The sequence below is a fragment of the Benincasa hispida genome, chromosome 12 (assembly GCF_027475165.1).
Source record: "Benincasa hispida cultivar pf3 chromosome 12, pf3_genome.v1.1, whole genome shotgun sequence".
Taxonomy (NCBI): domain Eukaryota; kingdom Viridiplantae; phylum Streptophyta; class Magnoliopsida; order Cucurbitales; family Cucurbitaceae; genus Benincasa; species Benincasa hispida.
The window spans coordinates 58,632,402-58,654,281 of record NC_143489.1 but is presented as its reverse complement, the minus strand read 5'-3'; positions in this window follow the sequence as shown (position 1 = coordinate 58,654,281).

Below are 21,880 nucleotides of genomic sequence, written 5' to 3'. Positions count from 1 at the left end.
CTCTGTATTCTCTTTTGGGATTCAAAGACTCAAGCAGGAGTTATGGGCTTTGCTTAAATCCTAGGAAGAGGGAAGAAGATGGAGAGGATGAGAGGGAAGATTTCTTAGAGAACTTTAAATTGCTCTAATTGCATTCATACCTAAGGAACTGTTAGGTGGAATATTTAATTTTCAAGCCCCTAATTAAATATTCGTTTGATTCAATTCTAGGTTAGTTAGATCAATAGTAATTTTAATTGATTCGCAAGGCAACCTAACTTATTGCTTCCTATAGATCGACATACTATTAGGTGTCACGAATCATACATCAATCAAAAGTATTATTATATAATCTACAAGCTTACTACAATATGATAAAATCTCATAAAAATAGAATTGAATTCGAAAAATTACAATATTTTGGTTTAAAAACTCACAAATACATCAAATTAGGGAAAAATCCTAAAAACCTTACCTAGAGAATGATACCTTAGCCCATAATCGATATGCCGATCAATGGGTTTGAGTTTAAATACATCTACCAAATAGAAAAAAAAAAAAATAGAGAGAAATCGAGTTCCAATCGGTAGAAATCAGAGTTTTTTTTTTTTTTTTGCCTAGGTGACAATCTTTTCTATTTATAAAATTGCGATGATGCCGCAATGCTCGGGTATTGTGTCATGGCACTGTAACGATAAAAATTAGTTCCTTATTATGCATGTACTGTGATGATGAAATGAATGATGTACTAAATGCGCTCAAGTGCTTTGCGATAAAGATAATTTGTGTGATACTACATTCTAAGTGTCTGCATTGATAGTGATATGTTCGTAGAATGCGATGAAGTAGTGCGTGTCACAAGTTTCATTGCACTGAAACCAAGTATAATTCCAACACAAGTTTCTCAGAGTGATCCGAGATCGAACGCGAGGATTGTTGTCGTTAATGCAATACTTATATGATACATGCGACCGATTTTAATAATGAATCAAGAATGTTGGTTTGTACAGAAATATAAATTGCGATAAAGTAAAAATGCGTTGTAAAGTAAAGTCCTAAACTACTATGATACATGATACAAGATACATGATACATGATACTGATGTCGAGGACTAACTGTGAAGTTGTACAAAAGAATCGATATATGCGATGGCAAGTCTTATGAATGAAGTAGAAAGAGAAAGAGTAAAGAGTAAAAACATTGCAAGTTTGTCAATCGCGTTAAGGACGCAACTAAGGTTCCGCTTTCCCTTGGCGTACACCTCTCAGTAATTGGTCGCGTTCCCATATATCTATGGTGAAACAAAGATGAAGTGATAAACGCAAGGTTGTTTCCATCTCTGGAAATACTTCTCGCTTTAGTTAATGCATTCTTCCAACCTTTTCTCGATAAGCAGAATAACATCTTCACTTCTGCTTTCATAGGTGAAGATGCCGTCAAGCATGGTTTAGCTAAACTTAATTAATTCCTTAATACAAATTAACTCACTCCCTTAATTCTCGCTTTTCACCCCGGAGATTAAGAACACATCATGGAGAAAATGGATGATAAACGTATGGAAAGAGACAGAAAGATGATAATGGTGACGATGATAACATTTAATTCTAAAATTAAGCATTTGATACATGTTGTGAATGAAGGATTATAGAAGATGAACATAGAAGATGAAATAGAGAATAGAAACAAATATGGAAAGAGTGCCAACGTCTTGATACAGATTTCGATTGAAGATTTGTGCTTGCCGGTGTGTGGAAATGGTGGAGAGGAAAGCTTCCCTCTCAGACTTGCTTCCTCGGTAGACCTGACCCTTGCACAGAGCTTCAACTTCGGGAATCAGAAGAATTCTCTGCTCGGAGACTCACCTCTCGGCCTTGTCTCGTCATTCTCCCAGATTTAATCTGTAAGTCGCTTCAGACCAGCCTCTCTCTCAGTATCAATATATGCACCTCTCTACGTATACATGTATCTCCTTTAGCGAATTTGAGGAAGCTATTTATAGGCGAGACCTTGGCTCTTTGAATTTGTGGTCCCCACTGTCTAATTTTGGTAGTTCCTAAAATGGCGGAATGGAAAATTTCTTTCTGTTACGCAATCAATCCGTCAGAAATGCACAACTAAAAGTTGTACACTTGTCAGAATCGTCCGCAAATGCGTTGCTCTTCACATCTTCGATCGATCGCCCCATGTGGTGTTGTTTTTTATTACCGCATGCGGTTAAAATTGCGTTGATCGCTAAAGCTCAGGATTGATTGTCGCATGCGCCGTCATTGCGTTGATCATCTCTTCGTTCTGGATTGATGGGCGCATGTGACATAGATGCATTTTTTTTTGTCTTCGAGCCATGAACGCATGTGGTGACCTATTTCCTGCAAAACAGAGACTGAAACATTCTATTTCGCCACCACAATGGTGTTAGTGGGTGTGTTTACGACATTTCATAATATTCATATTTCTTAGCCAATTTTTATACTATCGATGCAACTTTCCTTTCTTTTTGCCACAATATCTAAATAAAATAGCATAAATAGCTTGGATTTCTACAAGTTATCAGGCACTGATGGAAAATTCACGCTTTTAGACTTCAGAGCGTCGCAATGGGCGGTGGGCATTACCTCATGTTTCTTATTAAGTACATCAGATGTGCTTGCTAAGATGTAAGTTCGGGCCTTTTTGTTAGCCCTAACCCATCGATCATAGATGTCCCAAACATTTTGGTTCGCTGTTGTACTGGGAACGGAAGGACATTCCTCCGTCAACACAAATCTTAAATCATCCACAACTAATATCGTATTGATGTTGGATTTCCAGTTTGAATATCCTTCACCGTTAAATTTATTGGAAGCTAGTAGTTGGATAATTGAATTCGACGTTGCTGAAAAATTTAAACAAATTCTATTAAACTTTATGCATCTAAATCAAAATTTAGCAAACATAATAAAGTACCCAAAAAATCTTTATTTATTTGCAACGATAAATTAGTGGTTTAGAACAATTGCTACCGTGGGGCAGTCAACAATTCCTTCACTGAAGCAAGACAACTCTTGACCAAATACTATATCAGAATAACTCTTTATAGTTCTTTTGGTTATCGTTTTCGGTCAAGACCTTTACTAACAATTAGTAATTCTTGTAAGTGTGACCTGCCATTTTTCAGATTTTATAGAACGGTATGAATATGCCCCCAAGATGGAAGACAATACCCAAGACGGAACTATAAGACCTTATTCATTACTGAAGTCTGGATTCCAAATCCTATGTTACAACACTCTGTGGGGATCGTCGTGGTTAATGACTAGTTAGTGTCGCCTAAAAACGACAGCACGCGCAACATAGGAATATCATGATTTAAACTAATGGAGGAGATTGTATGATAATTGATGACATGCAAAAATGCACGTCATCTTAGGCCTTTATTCATTCCCATTCCTGAAGATAAGCTCTATGCACATATCACTGCTACTTGGAAAACAAGCCTGAGAAGGAAGTTCTCCACCACGTCCCTCCCACACGTCGGCAAGCAAATCGTCTCTGATCGGGATCCGTGTCAAGACATTGACACACTTTCCGTATTTGTTCTCATTTCCTATTCATCAACTGTTGTCCATCTCTAATCTTTCATTCATTATCTATAACAAACGCTTTATCATTATCTTTTAATATCATTATTATATTCATCATCATCTCTCTGTTCTTCACCATACATTCATCATCCATTTCCTTTACCATGTGTAACTAATTCCCCAGGGTAAGAAGGAAGGATTAAGTGAGTAAGTTAATCCTTGTTGAAGAAATTAGCTGAGTTTAGCTAGCACATGCTCAACGGCATCACCACCTGTGAGAGTAGAAGTGAAGATGTTATTCCACCTCTCAAAAGAAGGTTGGAATAATGTGTTAACTAAAGCGAGAAGTATTTCCAGAGATGGAAAAAACCTTGCGTTCACAACGTTTAATCCTGATTCACCATAGACATATAGGAACGCGGCCGATCACTGAGAGATGTAAGCCAAGGGAAAACGGAACCTTAGTCATGTCCTCTACAGGATTGACGAACTTGCGATGTCCTTTCCCCCAACCCATTCTCTTTCTAACACATTTCACAAGACTTGCCACCGTATGCATCAGATACTTGCACACCTTTACAGCCAGTTCTCAATTTGTTTATTTACTTATTTATTACAACACATTATTTATTACTGCATCTTATTTATTACTGCATATTATTTTTTTCCTGCACCTTATTTTATTACCGCATCTTATTTTATCACCGCAATTTACTTTAGCATTGCTTTTTATTTCATCCAAAAACTTGGTGACGAAAATTTGGTGAACGCAATATGCGATGCATGTCTTAAGGTATGCGTTGATTCTCATGCGTCGGTGGTCATGCGTTGGAATGAAACTATATGTTAATAAATGTATGCGATGACCATGCGTTCCTGTCACAAGTTTTCTTGTGTTCACGCCAAGTATAACACGAACGCAAGTTTCTCGAGTGATCTGAGGTCGAACTCAGGGACTTGTAACTAAATGCTATGCGGTAATGTGTTTGCGACAGATGAATAAAAGAATGATAGGGGTTGTAAGCTACAAACTACTCCTACTCCTAACTAACAGACAAAGCAATGAGAATAAGAATGAGAGGTAGAGACACGGCAACTATTGACGCAAAATAAATGCATGGAAAAATAGATAAAATGTGAGGATGTCTTCATCGTAACTCTTAAGAGTGATCGCAAGGGCAACCTTAGTCAACGCAAGCTATGCGATCATTCTACACACACTCTTAATTCTAGGACGTATGTGATGTGTATACGAAATGTAAAGAGGCCTTATTCCTAAGTCTCTATTCTTGCCCATGTGCTCTCGCACATAAACAAGATGACCGCATACCGCAACTATATCCTACTTCTTGGATGCATGCAATATCCTCTCCGTAGGGTGCATATGCTGTGTAATAGCAAACGGAGCTCATCTCTAAGTTCTCCATTCTTGCTTATATGATCCAATCCGCTCTCTCGAGTCTTAGATTTGGTTTTTAGACTACTCTCTCAAGTATGCTTAAATGTTGAATGATGCGCTCATAAGACAAGGTAACCACATAAACTTTGCTGACGTAAGATTATTCCTATCTCTAGTGAACACTAGCTTACACTATTTAATGCGACCAACCACTTACCCTCCCGGGCAGTTAGTTGTTGCTGACTTTACTCATAGACAAGCGTTTCGTCCGCCTATAGACAGGCGTTGCTACAACTTCACACTAAGCAAATAAGGTTTTCTCACAACACTCACGCAACGCACACCTCCCGGTGGTTTGCTACATGCTTCATATTCCTAAGCCGCATGATTAAGTATGCGATACTCTAACAGTCTCACTAAGTGATGCAATGAAGATTAAGGATACTAAGTAATGAAGATAGAGATGGAATCAAAGGAAATATAGAAATGCATTGAACACATGATGTATTAATTTCTTAATCCAAAATGTAATACAATACAATATGAGAAAAGAAGAGAAAATGAAAGGACCAGTTAGAAGTGATGACATGCAGAAATGCATGTCATCTTAGGTCTTTTATTTAGAATTATAAGGGCTGTTAAGCAGAATATGCGACAATTATATTAGGAATTCACAAGAAAATGAGCTTGCGGCGATCAGTATTAAGAATCTCGGCTAACCCGTTATTATGCATTCAATTGCCTATTTTTGTAGCTAATGCAGGAAATGGATGTAAACGCAGAAGCTGGACTACCATAGACGACTGCATGCGGAGAAACTCTCCATCGTAAAGGCGAACGCATTCAATCAATGCATGGGTGTTGCAGTAATCAGCCGCATGCATCCATCTCATGAGAGTTGCACTCGACAAGCGATTGCAGTCATCGTGTAGAAGTTATGGTATTAAGCGAATGTGGTCACTGCATGATTGCGGCTACACGATAACGCATAATAGAGGGATCAACGCAAGGTTGGTGGAATGAACACATCAACGCATATCTCGAGGAAATCAAAAGATGATGTTGACATTTCACCTACCATGCTGTTAGCAGCAGAGATTCAGAAAAGGACTAATGCGCCGCAAATATCAGAATCAAAGCAGTCCATTAATGTTGTCGGTGATCCAAGCTCTATATAAAAAAGGCGATGAGCAAAATTTCAAATCATCCAAGGTTTTCGCCTGAGGTTCGCCTTAGGGTGGATCCTTGTGATCCAGACAAATGCGTGAGAAGAAAGCTTGAGAGTTCTTCATCTCCTTCATCCATTCCGAGTGACGATCGGAGGCTTCGATTGGAGCTAGATCTCGAGAGAGTCAACTCCACCGCCAATCCATGGCACCATCGGCAGCCTTGACGCACATCTGCTGGAAGCAAGTTATTTCTTCCACCCAGTCATTTCATTTTCTCTTCTTTTCTTATATTGTATTGTATTACATTTTGTGATTAAGGAATTAATACATTATGTGTTCAATGCATTTATGTGTTTCCTTCGATTCCATCTCCATCTTTCTTTACTTAGCTTCCATAACTTCATTGCATCACTTAGTGAGATTGCTAGAGTATCGCATACTTAATCATGTGGACTAGAGATATGAAGCATGTAGCAAACCACCAGAAGGTGTGCGTTACGTGAGTGTGTGAGAAAACCTTATTTGCTTAGTGTGAAGCTAATGCAGTGCTTGTCTATGAGCAAAGTCAGCAACAACTAACTGCCCAGGAGGGTAAGTGGTTGGTCACATTAAGCAATGCAAGCTATTGTTCACTAGAGATAGGAATAATCATGCATCAGGCAAGTTTATGTGGTTACCTTGTTTTATGTATGCATCCATCACACTTTTAGAGCTACTTGGGAGAGAGTCTAAAGAAAGAACCTAAGACTCGAGGGAGCTAGGTTAGAATCGATGCTCAGAAGGGCTAGATTAGGTTTACATAAGCAAGAATGGAGACTTAGGAATAAGCTCCATTTGTTATTACACAGCGTATACACCCTATGGATAGGATATTGCATGCGTCCAGAAGTAGGATACGGTGGTATGAAGCTATCACGCTCATGTGGCGAGAGCCCGTGAGTGGGTTATGGAGGTTTAGGCAGGCATAGGCTTCCCAACACTATCACATATACATCGCATACGTCCTAGAATTAGGCTCAAGTGTGTGTAGCATGATCGCATAGCTTGCGTTGGCTAAGGTTGCCCTTGTGGTCAATCTACGGGTTGCAATGAAGACATCTCCACATTTTATCTATTTTTCCATCCATTCACTTCCTGTCAATAGTTGTCGTGTCTCTACCTCTCATCCATATTCTCATTGCGTTGTCTGTTACTTAGGAGTAGGAGTAGTGTTAGCATAGAAACCTTCCATCCATTCTTTTATTCAACCACTGCATGCACATTACCGCATATGTCTAGGTACAAGTGCCTGAGTTCGACCTTGGATCTCCGGAGCAACTTGCGTTTGCATTATACTGGGCGTGAATGCAAGAAAACTTGTGACAGGAACGCATGGTCATTGCATACATTTGTTAACGCATAGTTATTCCAATGCATGACCACTGACGCATGATAATCAACGCATACTTTAAGAACATGCATCGCATTTGCGTTTCACCAGATTTTAGTTGACGAGTAATTGATATCTAATTTCTCGCCATCAAGTTTTTGGCGTCATTGCTGGGGACTTGGTAGGTAATTGTTTGTTGAGTTTTATGTCTCTGGCAACCTTTTTATCTTGGGAGTATTGTAGCTTGTGCGACCAGGTTGCAACTAATATTAAAGTGTAGGCGATGCGCCAAAAGCCAATATTGACCCCAAGGTAGAAGGGCAATCAGTCGCATGAGCTGAAGGTAATTTTAAGCACATGGTGGCCAACATGCACCCAACAATTACCGGAAGTTCCAATGGCCAAGGTACTTGACCCAAGCAGTTGAGAGTAATCTCTTGCATGGAAGACTCCTTGCGATGACAACACTCCAATTTTTCCAGGGACATCTTCTACTCTATCTTTATCTTACTTTCATATTTTAGTTTATTTTTATTTTTATTGTTATTTTGGATATGTGGCTGCTTCCTTGGTTATGGTGCGATTGTTCCTTGCAAGTGCAACAATAAGTCTCCTCGATGCGTCCTTTCATCCTTCAACACATGGTTTCGATCATGTGGATTTCAATGCATGATCACATGCGTTGTTCCGCCTAAGGTCTTTTCTTGTTATCTTTTATGCCTTATCCTTTTGAAATTCTATTTTCCCGATTGCGCTCCTTTGTGATGTTTCTATGATGGCATGTATAATTCACTGGCAAAGCTCACTTTACCTTTAATAGCTTCTTCAAATTTTGAAAGTCTTAAGTTTTATTTTGTGCAAACCTTCGCTCAAACATTTGTTATCGCATTCTTGTAATTCTGTTTTTAGCTTTGTGGTGAGAATGCTGCCGACCTCTAAGTTTGGGGGTGGTAGTGGTCTCGAAGAATTACGTTCATTACATTGCGATTAATGCAAAAAAAAAAAAAGCAAAGAGAATTTTTTAGAATAATAACTCCATTGTCAACGCAATGGGGAAACCCATGTTGATAATAGTTAAGTTGTGAAAGGCACTTACCCGTAGTTGGATGTTCACATGACACACGTGGGGGCAAGCCAAAACGAAAGTAAGTCGCTAGGATCAACACATTAGTGCAACTCCTCTGTCGGCGCAAGCCAAATCAAGTGAGACAAGAGTTGAGTGGAATATGGAATGCAACCGAAGTTGGATGCTCGCATGACACACGTGGGGTAAGCTAAAACGAAGGGCATGACCAGGTTCAATGCCGCATTTGAATAAGTAATCACAAATTTTTGAAGTATTTTGAACGAATGCATTCTCAAAAGCTAAACGCAAAGTTATAGTGAATGAATAAAAAGTTTTTGAGTAAAGGCTTGCTTGATATAAACTTAGAAGAGATCTTTTTGAAGAAGCAGCCAAAGTAGAAGAGAGCATTGCGGCGATGGTCAGAGATATGAGGAAATTATACTCTGAGAAGCTGGTCATCGCAAAGGAAAGCCGGAAGGTGAGTTAGAATTTCTTGAGTATAATGCATGCTTGAGGACAAGCCTGATTCTAAGTTTGGGGGTGTGATGACATGCAGAAATACATGTCATCTTAGGCCTTTTACTTAGAATTATGAGGGCTGTTTAGTAGAATATGCGGCAATTATGTTAGGAATTCATGAGAAAATGAGCTTGCGGCGATCAACATTAAGAATCTCGGTTAACCCATTATTATGCGTTCAATTGTCAATTTTTGTAGCTAATGCAGGAAGTAGACGTAAACGCGGAAGTTGAACTACCGCATAGATGACCGCATGCAGAGAAACTCTCCATCGCAAAGGCGAATGCGTTCGATCAACGCATGAGTGTTGCGGTAATCAGCCGCATGCGTCCATCGTATGGGAGTTGCGATCGACAAGTGATTGCGGTCATCGTGTAGAAGTAGCGATATTAAGCGAATGCGGTCACTGCATGATTACGGCTACACGATAACACATAATAGAGGGATCAACGCAAGGTTGGTGGAATGAACACATCAGCGCATATCTCGAGGAAATCAAAAGATGATGTGACATTTCACCTACCACGCCATTAGAAGTAGAGATTCAAAAAAGGACTAACGTGCCGCGAATGTCAGAATCAGAGCAGTCCATTAATGTTGTTGGTGATCCAAGCTCTATATAAAGAAGTCGATGAGCAGAATTTCAAATCATCCAATGTTTTTGCCTGAGGTTCACCTTAGGGTGGATCCTTGTGATCCAGAAAAATGCATGAGAAGAAAGCTTGAGAGTTCTTCATCTCCTTCATCCATTTCGAGTGATGACTGAAGCCTTTGATTGGAGCTAGATCTCGGAAGAGTCAGATCCACCACCCATCCATGTCACCACCGGCAGCCTTGACACACATCTGCTGGAAGCAAGTTATTGCTCCCAGCCGGTCATTTCATTTTCTCTTCTTTTCTTATATTGTATTATATTACATTTTGTGATTAAAGAATTAATACATTATGTGTTCAATGCATTTATGTGTTTCCTTTGATTCCATCTCCATCTTTCTTTACTTAGCTTCCATAACTTCATTGCATCACTTAGTGAGATTTCTAGAGTATCACATACTTAATCATGTAGACTAGAGATATGAAGCATGTAGCAAACCACCGGAAGGTGTGCGTTGCATGAGTGTGTGAGAAAACCTTATTTCTTAGTGTGAATCTAACGCAGTGCTTATCTATAAGCAATGTCAGCAACAACTAACTACCTGGGAGGGTAAGTGGTTGGTCACATTAAGCAATGCAAGCTATTGTTCACTAGAGATAGGAATAATCATGCGTCAGGCAAGTTTATGTGGTTACCTTGTTTTATGTATGCATCCATCGCACCTTTAGAGCTACTCAGGAGAGAGTCTAAAGAAAGAACCTAAGACTCAAGAGAGCTAGGTTAGAATCGATGCTCAGAAGGGCTAGATTAGGTTTGCTAAGCAAGAATGGAGACTTAGAAATAAGCTCCGTTTGTTATTACACAGCATATGCACCCTACGGATAGGATATTGTATGCATCCAAAAATAGGATACGGTGGTATGCGGCTATCACGCTCATGTGGCGAGAGCACGTGAGTGAGTTATGGAGGTTTAGGCAGCCATAGTCTTCCCAACACTATCGTGTATACATCGCATACGTCCTAGAATTAGGCTCAAGTGTGTGTAGCATGATCGCATAGCTTACGTTGGCTAAGGTTGCCCTTGCGGTCAATCTACGATTGCAATGAAGACATCTCCACATTTTATCTATTTTTCCATCTATTCACTTCCTATCAATAGTTGTCATATCTCTTCCTCTCATCCATATTCTCATTGCATTGTCTGTTACTTAGGAGTAGGAGTAATGTTAGCATGAAACCTTCCATCCATTCTTTTATTCAACTGCCGCATGCACATTACCGCATACGTCTAGCTACATATCCCTGAGTTCGACCTCAGATCACCCGAGAAACTTGCGTTTGCGTTATACTTGGCATGAGCACAAGAAAACTTATGACAAGAACACATGATCATCGCATACATTTGTTAATGCATAGTCATTCCAACGCATGACCACCGACGCATGATAATCAACGCATACTTTAAGAATACGCATCACATTTGCGTTTCACCGGATTTCAGTTGTCGAGTAATTGACATCTAATTTTCAATCATCAGAAAGCAATGTCTTGCTTCCAGCATATTTGTGTCAAGGCTGCCGGTGGTTCCATGGGTGGGCGGTGGAGCTGACTCTCTCGAGATCTAACTCCGACGAAGGCTCCGGTCGTCACTCTGAATGGATGAAGGAGATGAAGAACTCTCAAGCTTTCTTCTCACGCGTTATTCTGGATCACAAGGATCCACCCGAAGGTAGGGAACCTTGGATGAAAACCCTGGATCCCAACCTTGGGTGAAAACCTTGGATGATTTGAAAATTTTCTCACGGCTTCTATTTATAGAGCTTGATCGCCGACAACATTAATAGACTTGCTCTGATTCTGACATTCACGGAATTTTGGTCCTTTTCTGAATCTCTGCTGCTAACGGCGTGGTAGGTGAAATGTCACCATCATCTTTTGATTTTCCTGAGATATGTGTTGATGCTTCCATTCCACCAACCTTGCGTTCATCCTTCTATTATGGTTATCATCGTGTAGCCGCAATCTTGCAATGACTGCATTTTCTTGATTACCGCAACTTTTACACGATGACCGCAATCGCTTGACGATCGAAACTCCTACGTGATGGACGCATGCAGTCGATTATCACAACACCCATGCGTTGATCATATGCGTTCGCCTTTGCGATGGAGAATTTCTCCACATGCGGTCATCTATGCGATAGCCCGGCTTCCGCGTCTGCGTCCGTTTTTTGCGTTAACTATAAAGATAGACAATTTAATGCATAATAATGCATAATAGTGGATTAGCCGAGTTTCTTAATGCTGAACGACGCAAACTCATTTTCTTATGAATTCCTAACATAATTGTCGCATATTTTGCTTAACAACCTTCATAATTCTAAATAAAAGGCCTAAGATGACGTGCATTTCTGCATGTCATCACACCCCCAAACTTAGAATCATGCTTATCCTCAAGCTTGCGTTAGACTCAAGAAATTCTAACTCACCGTCAGGCCTTCCTTTGCGATGACTAGCCTCTCAAAATATAATTTACACATACCTCTTACCATGGCCGCAATGCTCTCCTCCACTTCGAGTACTTTTTCAAAAAGATCTTTTCTAAGTTTAAATCCGGCAAGCCTCTACTTAAAAACTTTTTATTCATTCACAGCGACTTTGCATTTAGCTTTTGAGAATGCGTTCGTTCAAAACAATTCAAGACTTTGCGATTACTTATTAGAATGCGACGTTGAACCTGGTTACACTCTTCATTTTGGCTTACCCCCACGTGTGTCATGCGGGCATCCAACTTTGGTTGCGTTCCATATTCAACTCAACTCTTGTCTTTAATTTGGCTTGCGCCGAACGGAGGAGTTGCGCTTATGCGTTGATCCTGGCTACTTATCTTCGTTTTGTCTTGCCCTCACGTGTGTCATGCGGACATCCAATTACAGATAAGTGCCTTTCACAACTTAACTCTTATCAACATGGGTTTCCCCATTGTGTTGACAGTGGAGTTGTTATTTTTAATATATATATATATATATATTTTAGAAATGATCGCAATGTAATGAACACAATTCTCCGAGATCGCTGCCACCCCTAAACTTAGAGGTTGGTAGCGCTCTCACCACAAAGCTAAAAACAAAATCAATAGGAATGCGGTAACAAATATTTGAGCAGAGGTTTGTACATAATAAAACTTAAGACTTTCAAAATTTGAAGAAGCTATTAAAATTAAGGAGAACCTTACGATGCTTAGTTAGCAGATGCGGTGAATTATACGTACCATCATAGATGCATCACAAAGGAATGCAATCGGGAAAAGAGAATTTCAAAAAGATAATGCATAAAAGATAACAAGAAAAGAACCTTAGGCGGAATAGCGCATGCGATCATGGTTTGAAATTCATGTGATCGAAGCCATGCGTTGAAGGATGGAAGGAATTCTTATTTTGTACTACGCAGCGAGGAGACTTATTGTCGCACCTCCAAGGAGCAAACGCACCACAACCAAGGAAGCAACCGCATATCCAAAATAACAATGAAAATAAAAATAAACTAAACTAAGAAAGCAAGGTAAAGATAGAGTAGAAGATGTCCCTGGAGAAATTGGAGTGTTGTCACCGCAAGGAGTCTCCCATGCAGAAGATTACTCCCAACTGCTTAGGTCAAGAAGCTCGTCCTGACCATTGGAACTTCCGGCAATTGGTGGGCGCATGCGGCCACCATGCACTTAGAACAACCTTCAGCTCATGCCACTGATTGCCCTTGTACCCTGGGGTCAATATTGGCTTTCGGTGCATCACGTACACTTCAATATTATTTACAACTTGGTTGCACAAGCTACAATACTCCCAAGATAAAAAAGGTTTCCTGCAAAAACACAAAACTCAACAAACATTTAACTGCCAAGTCCCCAACAACGGCGCCAAAAACTTGGTGACGAAAATTTGGTAAACGCAATATGCGATGCATGTCTTAAGGTATGCGTTGATTCTCATGCATCGGTGGTCATGCGTTGGAATGAAAGTATGCATTAACGAATGTATGCGATGACCATGCGTTCCCGTCACAAGTTTTCTTGCACTCACGCCAAGTATAATGCAAACGCAATTTTCTTAGGTGATTTGAGGTCGAACTCAGGGACTTGTAACTAAATGCTATACGGTAATGTGTTTGCGGCGGATGAATAAAAGAATGATGGGGGTTGTAAGCTACAAACAACTCCTACTCCTAACTAACAAACAAAGCAATGGGAATAAGAATGAGAGGTAGAGACACGGCAACTATTGCGCGAAGTAAATGCATGGAAAAATAGATAAATTGTGAGGATGTCTTCATCACAACTCTTAAGAGTGACCGCAAGGGCAACCTCAATCTACACAAGCTATGCGATCATTCTGCACACAGTTGTGCCTAATCCTAGAACGTATGTGATGTGTATGTGAAATATCGAGAGGTCTTATTCCTAAGTCTCTATTCCTGCCCATGAGCTCTCGCACATAACATGGTGTGTGAATGAAGGGGTAAAGAAGATGAAATACAATGATGAAAAGAGATAGAAACAAATACAAATAAGTGCCAACGTCTCGACACCGATTTGGATGGAGATTTGCTTGCCGGAATAGATGGATTGTGTGGAAGGATGAGCTTCCTTCCCAGGCTTGATCAACCGGTAGCAGGGATCTGAGTATAGAGCTTCGCGGCGGGGATCTGGCAGATTAACACTGAGACTCACCTCTCGGCCTTGTCTCTTCTTCTTCCCGGATTTCTTCAATTTAACACACAGCTCAGCCTTTCTCTCAATGACCTAATATCAATTCGCCCTGTATCCAGTAGCCATCCTTTTTTCTGTGAATTCTATGGGATATTTATAGGTGAAGATCTTTGACTCCGGCCTTGTGGTCCCCATTTTTGGTATGGAAATTCCGAAGATGGAGGGATATTATTCCTTCTATTATACAATCAGACCATCAAATCTGCACAACTGTTAGGCATACATGTGTCACAATCCTCCACTTTTGTGTTGCTCAGCTGCATCTTTCGATTGAGTGTTTGCATGCGATGTTATTTTTATTACTACATGTGGTTAAAAGTCAGCTCCGGATCGACTGTCGCATTGCACCGTCATTGCGTTAATCATCCCTTCATTGTGAATTGACGGGCGCAATGTGATAGAGATGTGTTGGTCAGTTTGTCTTGAGCTTTGATCGCAAGCGGTGACTTGGTTTCCTGCAAAACAGAGTAGAAATCTCCTTTTCTTCCATCTTAATGGTGTTAGCGGGTGTAATTGCGATATTTCATAATTATTGTATTTCGAAGCTAATTTTCATACAATTAGCGCATATTTATTCTCTTTTGGCCGCAATATCTAGATAAGGCAGTATAAATAACTTGTATTTCTACAAGTTATCAACTGTTGCCATTTTGAAAAAGTTATTGCTAAAAATACAAACATAACTTTATTAGATTTTGCTAAACCACATTTAACCCATTAGTTTTATAAAACAGTTTCAAGTACCTTAAGTTAAAGACTTCTATTTTTCAATGATGCCCCAGTGAGGCAGAACAAACGTCACCGGTGGGGTAATCAGATGCCCTTTCGCTGGGATGAGACATTCTCAACCTTTAGGCATAACCAACTATTGGAACTAAACCTAACAGCCACCATTTTTCGGTCCAGAACTGTTAACCTTCAACAATTCTGCTTAAGTGTGACCCCTCGCTTTTGGTGCTAGAGTCCCGCCCTAATGAGCCCATAGTAGGGAAGAAGCAGATTAGGACAAGAGACTATGTTACCTTATCCTCTTACAGGAGATCAAATAAAGAAACACGCAAAACTGCCATCCTTTAGGGGGGACACGCCAAAGGTGCCTCGAGGCCGAGGTTAGATCTCTTGGTGTGGACTATTGATAACTTGTAGAAATATAAGTTATTTATACTGTTTTATTTAGATATTGCGGCAAAAAGAAAGAAAAGTTGTGTCGATAGTATAGAAATTGGCTAAGAAATGCGAAAATTATAAATTTTCGTTAATACACCCACTAACACCATTTCGATGGTAGAATAGAATGCTTCAGCTTCTATTTTGCAGGATCAGTCACCACATGAATTCATGGCTCAAAGATAAAATAAACAATGCATCTCGTCGCATTGCATCCACCAATCGAGAACAAAGAGATGATCAACACAATGATGGTGCATGCGACAATCGATCAAGAGCTCTAGCGATCAATGCAATTTCAACCGCATGTGGTAATAAAAAATAACATCGCATGCGGTGATGGATCAAAGATGTAAAGAGCAACGCATTTGTGGAGGATTCTGACAAGTGTACAGCTTTCAATTGTGCATTTCTAACGGGTTGATTTCGTAACAGAAGGAATATTCATTTCGCCATTTCAGGAACTACCATAACCTTACAGTGGGGACCACAAAGTCAAAGAGCCAAGCTTCGCCTATAAATAGCTTTTGAAAATTCACTGAAAGACATACATGAATACATAGAGACATGCATATACTGATTCTGAGAGAGAGACTGGTCTGAAGCGACTGTCCAGAGTAGATCCGAGAGAACCACGAGATAAGGCCGAGAGGTGAGCCTCCGAGCAGAGAATCCTTCTGATCCTCGTAGCTGAAGCTCTGTGCGAAGGTCAATTCTACAAAGAAAGCAAGCCTGAGAGGGAAGCTTTTCTCTCCACTACTTCCACACACCGGCAAGCAAAACCTCCATTCAGGATCTGTGTCAAGACGTTGACACTCTTTCTGTATTCGTTTCTAATCTCTATTTCATCATCTATATTCATCTTCTTTACTCTTTCATTCACAACATGTATAAGATGCTTAAGTTTAGTATTAAATGTTATGATAATTTCCATTGTCATCTCTCTGTCTCTTTCTGTACATCCATAATCCATTTTCTCCATGATGTATTCTTAATCCCATGGGTAAATAACAAGAATTAATTGAGTAAGTAATTTGTGTTAAGGAAATAATTAAGTTTAGCTAAAGCATGCTCGACAACATCTTCACATGTGAGAGCAGAAGTGAAGATGTTATTCTGCCTATCGAGAGAAGGTTGGAAGAATGCGTTAACTAAAGCAAGAAGTATTTCCAGAGATGGAAACAACCTTGTGTTCATCACGTTTATCCCTGTTTCACCATAGAGATATGGGAACGTGGCTGATCACCGAGAGGTGTACGCCAAGGGAAAGCAAAACCTTAGTTGTATCTTTAACGTAATTGGCAAACTTATGTTGTTTTTACTATTTGCTTTTCCTCTTTCTAATTCATTCATAAAGACTTGCCATCGCATACATCGAATCTTCGTACAACTTCACAGTCAGTCTCGACCTCAGTATCATGTATCATGTATCTTGTATCTTTTATCATATTAGTTTAGGATTTTATTTTATCAATGCAATTTCATTTCATCGCAATTTATATTCCTGTATAAACCCAATTCTTTATTCATTGTAAAAACCGGTCGCATGTATCACAAAAGTAACGCATTAACGAAAACAATCCCTGTGTTTGATCTTGGATTATTCTGAGAAACTTGCGTTGGAATTATACTTGGTTTCAGCGCAAGGAAACTTGTGACACGCACTACTACATCACATACTACGAGCATATCATAACAACGTATATATTTAGACGTAGTATCGCATAAAATTCTCTTTATCGCAAAAGGATTGTTCATTCGTTCACATTCATATTTGTCCACATGCTTAAAGATAAAGACTAAAATTATGTCATCAAGTTTATGGTGTCGTTGCCGAGGACATGAGCTTGTAGCACATTATCTATCATCACAGTACATGCATAACAAGGAACCTAATTTTATTGTTACAATTTTATGGCGCCGCCGGGAACATGAGCTTGTATGATTCATTCTTTCATCAGTAATGTGCATAAATGATAACACAGCATAACATTCCATTTTTATGTCATCAACTATTTAGGAGAAACGTGAAAGTTTTAAGTGAATCATCTCATGCCCTAAGTACCTCCCACTAAATATTCTACCTAGGGGTTCATTAACCTAGACAAACTGGCTATTGATTTTAGTCTATGTCATCTTTTTAAATTCCCACTCATAAACAACGTTTGTCTATGAAATATGAACAAGTTCAAGTAGTCACATTTAAACGCTTTAATGGACTGTCCTTAACTTGCATGCATGCATCAAATCTATCTAATTCACCTTTCCAGGTAAGTTCCCAGGTAGAGGTGTTATGTTTCCGTCAACTTAAATACCCCAGCCTAGACAGAACCCGCCATAGACAAAAGGTCCCTTATAGATAGATTTGCTACACTTTAAACTTTTATTAGTCAATTTAATCCTATTAAACTGATGAAAAAGATTAAAGTCTTAGGGTTGCTAATCATATTAGAACTGTGATCTTAAATCTATGTGATCCAAGTTTTAAACATTTTAAAATCATGAATTACACCTAAGTGAGTATGCATGTCTTTCTTATTTCTTTTAGTTCTAATTTCTCTTTAACTTTTAGAAAGAAACAACTAAAAAAAAAAACATTTTGCACAACAAGGTGTTTATAACAATTTATAAAGTAACCTATGTGTCATGCTTTATGCAATGTCTGGTCATTACTATACGTAGCTTTTATATATACGCATAATAATCAAGAAAACATGCTATCATTCACCCTTATACTATAACAATTATAATATAAAGATGATACATGTCAATACTTTTTATGCATGCATAAATATAACTCTTATATTATATGATGCATGAGCATACTCTTACATAATTAAATCATGCTTATCTAAATTATAATATTTACAATAAAGAGATGATACATGACCAATGCATAACCTAAGGTGGAATTTACTATATTTGCATACAATATGACATATAATAACCATACATCGCATGTAATAAATTAAGGATTAATTGACTGGGATGAGCCTTTACAAAAATTTGAAGTGAAATAACCCTATCTATTACAGGTGAACCGAGTCTTGAACTGCTAGGAGGACTCCATCGTGTAGTAAAAATCGTAGGTAGACGATCGCCCAGTGCGCACTAGACGATAGGCGCAAAAGCTAAACGATCACTTAGACGACAATGAGGCTGCAAAGCCTAATCGTTTAGGCGATCGCCTAACGCGGTGATAGGTAAACGATTTACTTTGTGTTACTAAGCGATGAAGCTTGCTGAGCTAAACGATTGTCTAATACGCGTGAACATTAAATGATACGTGAGCATCCCATCATCTACATGACCTGATACTCAGCGATCGCTTACCCCATCGTCTACACGACCCAATCAACCCTTGATCGTCTCCTTCCTCGAAGAATTGCAGCCCTTGCTCTAATCTTCTTCACAAACGACTCAAGACTCAAACTGACTTTAAATTACAGACTCGATAATGATTATTAATGCCCAAAAACACAGAGGCCTTTACAAAAAACTGAAAATGTAATAAAATTAAATCAAACCGAGGCTAACATCCACGAAAACATCCATTAATCCGCACATCCACAACAATTTAATGATTAAACAGAGCAGATATGCACCCACCAAGAATGTATATGTAATTCGTTGAAACAATGAAATTGGAATATCAGAACCTGGCTCTGATACTAATTGAAGGAACTCTTTACGAAGAGCATCCATGAGCCATTCGGATCTTTCCGATTTCATCGTGACCGAAATACAACACATACATTCTTACATACAGTTATGCAAATTAACATTAATTAAAGGCATGCTTCGAACTATAACAACATAAGAGAAAGAGTTCTCATACCCATTGAAGACCCTCTTCAAACATTGAACTTAGACGCCGCGGACAAACCTCTACGCAAACTTTATCGCCCAGCAAACCAGTCGGCTGCAGCAGCACAATCGTCTACACGAACGATAGCAACACGAACAGTCACGAATAAGAAAGCAGCGGGGATGACACCACCAATTAGAGCCCTTGGTATTCTAGGAGTGAGAATCGAAAGTGTGGTCTTTGGTGAATTTGGTAGAGGTCGGAGAAAAAACAAATCGTGTAGACGATAAACAAGTGGGAGAGAAAAGAGCTATCATATAGCTGTGTGCTTATCGTTTAGAAGAAGCTACACGATCGTGTAGGTTTTACTAAGCGATCGTTTAATAAATGGTAGACGATCGTTTAGAAAACGCGACACGCTATGCGATTATTTAGGAAAGCTAAGCGATCATTTAGGGATGGGTGTGCGATCGTTTAGGCGCTGGTGTGCGATTGTTTAGACGATGAGCAACTACCGCATAGGCTCTCAAACGCAGCAATCGTTATGTTTTCACACCGATTACGAATTTTCAAACTCTTTGCAAAATGAAACAAATTTTCATTTTATTCTTTGATTATAGTAACCGACTTCGGATCCTCCTACTAACGCATGACCGAGGAGAGGTTTTCGGCAAATTATCATATAATTAACCAATTTAATATTAAATGAATATAATCATATAATATTCTTACCCTATAGTTTGATATCACATATCTACTATAGTAATTTCTCCTCCACTTGATATAAATCATATTTCTATCTCATACACTTAGCCAATTATATCATATATAATTAACCAGTCCAATTATATCATATATAATCGAACTCCCTTTTGCCAATTTGAACATTTCAAACTCACCCAAACATTGATTCTTGACTTTATCCAAGCTACCCAGGGGACCTAATGGACCTGTGGCTCGAAGCTCCAACGGTACGTGAATAGTTGACTAAACTCTTTAGCCACGGATCCACCATCTGTTAACTGTCAGGCATTCCACTAAAGACCAACAGCTGAACTCTTTTTACCATGGATATGTTTTTGTGTCCATCGGATATAACCAATCATGAGTACGATGACCCTTCACAGACGCTCGTAAGTACAGCTGGGCCACAGTTTTACCCCTGTAGTTACATCTTACTCCTTAAGTACCACTGATTCCTCTAATGAACAATACAACATAGTTCAACTATGTGTGAACACCTCTTGGGCCAAGAAAAGATATGTGGCGCCACATCGTTCAAGCCCTGGAATCAACCATTAAGGGAGTTATCTATCTACTTATCCCTGCCTTGGGGAAGGAGTGAATTCCATTTTGTGTATCTGATTCCCAGCTCCCAAATCAGACGAATCCCCAAAATGGTAGGTTTGAATCGGTGACCTGGCCACTCGCACTATACAAATCAAAGGACCATCCTCAATGGCAGGAGTTCCAAACTCACTTAGGTTTGAGGTCATGTTATCTATGGTCATCCTAGTGAAGTGAAGTCTCAATCATGAACGGTGTTATATAACGAGATGTTAACACTATGTGGTCAGGTCTTATACAAACTCTTTGTATAGGACGCCTCCGCTTGCATGTCCCCTACACAAATTATCAGGATCAGACCATCTGTGATAAGTCACAACACTTGTGACCATTCCACAAAGCGGGTCACATCTGTAGCGTTACCAGGATAAGGTTTCCCTCTTATATCCATATACTACAGACCATTTTGGTTATAACTCAAGACATGATCCACTTGTATGTCACTATATACATGCTTGAGTTACAAATAAATAACCAGGGATTTTATGTTCATTGGTTTTTGGTAAAGACAATAAATCATACAACTTAGCAAAATCAAAATGTGAAGTAAGTATCATATATTATACAACACAAGTGTTCGTACAAACTGTTTACAAACTACAGGACACGAGACTTTAGGGCATCAACCTTAACAGTTATGACATGAGGAGTGGGGGCATCCTGTGCAATGGGTTTGTACAAGATCGGACCACGAAATTAGTCACTCTTACTTTATAGCGTTGTTTACTATTTAAGACTGACTATTTCAAAGCGATGACATAGGTAACTTGACTTTAATCCTGAGCTAATTATGAACTCCTGTTTATTCGAGATTATCCATAGATTTGCATAGGTAAGGGTTGGTTCAACACCGCCAACTCAATAAACCTCCATTTTAGGGGTAAGATTAGAGAGATAGCTGGGGACATAGAGTGCAAGATGGAATTCACTCCTACCCGCTTTTAGGGATAGTAGAGAAGTTGTTCCCTTAAGTGTTGACTCCGAGTCTTGAACAAGGGCCCCCACCCTCTGATTGGCCCGAGAGAGACTCAGTTTATTGATCGGATCACAAATCAATTGTTCATTAAAGGATTAGTGGGACTTGAGGAATAAGAGGTAATCTCGGGGGTAAAACAGACATTTGAGCCAGTTGTTATTAC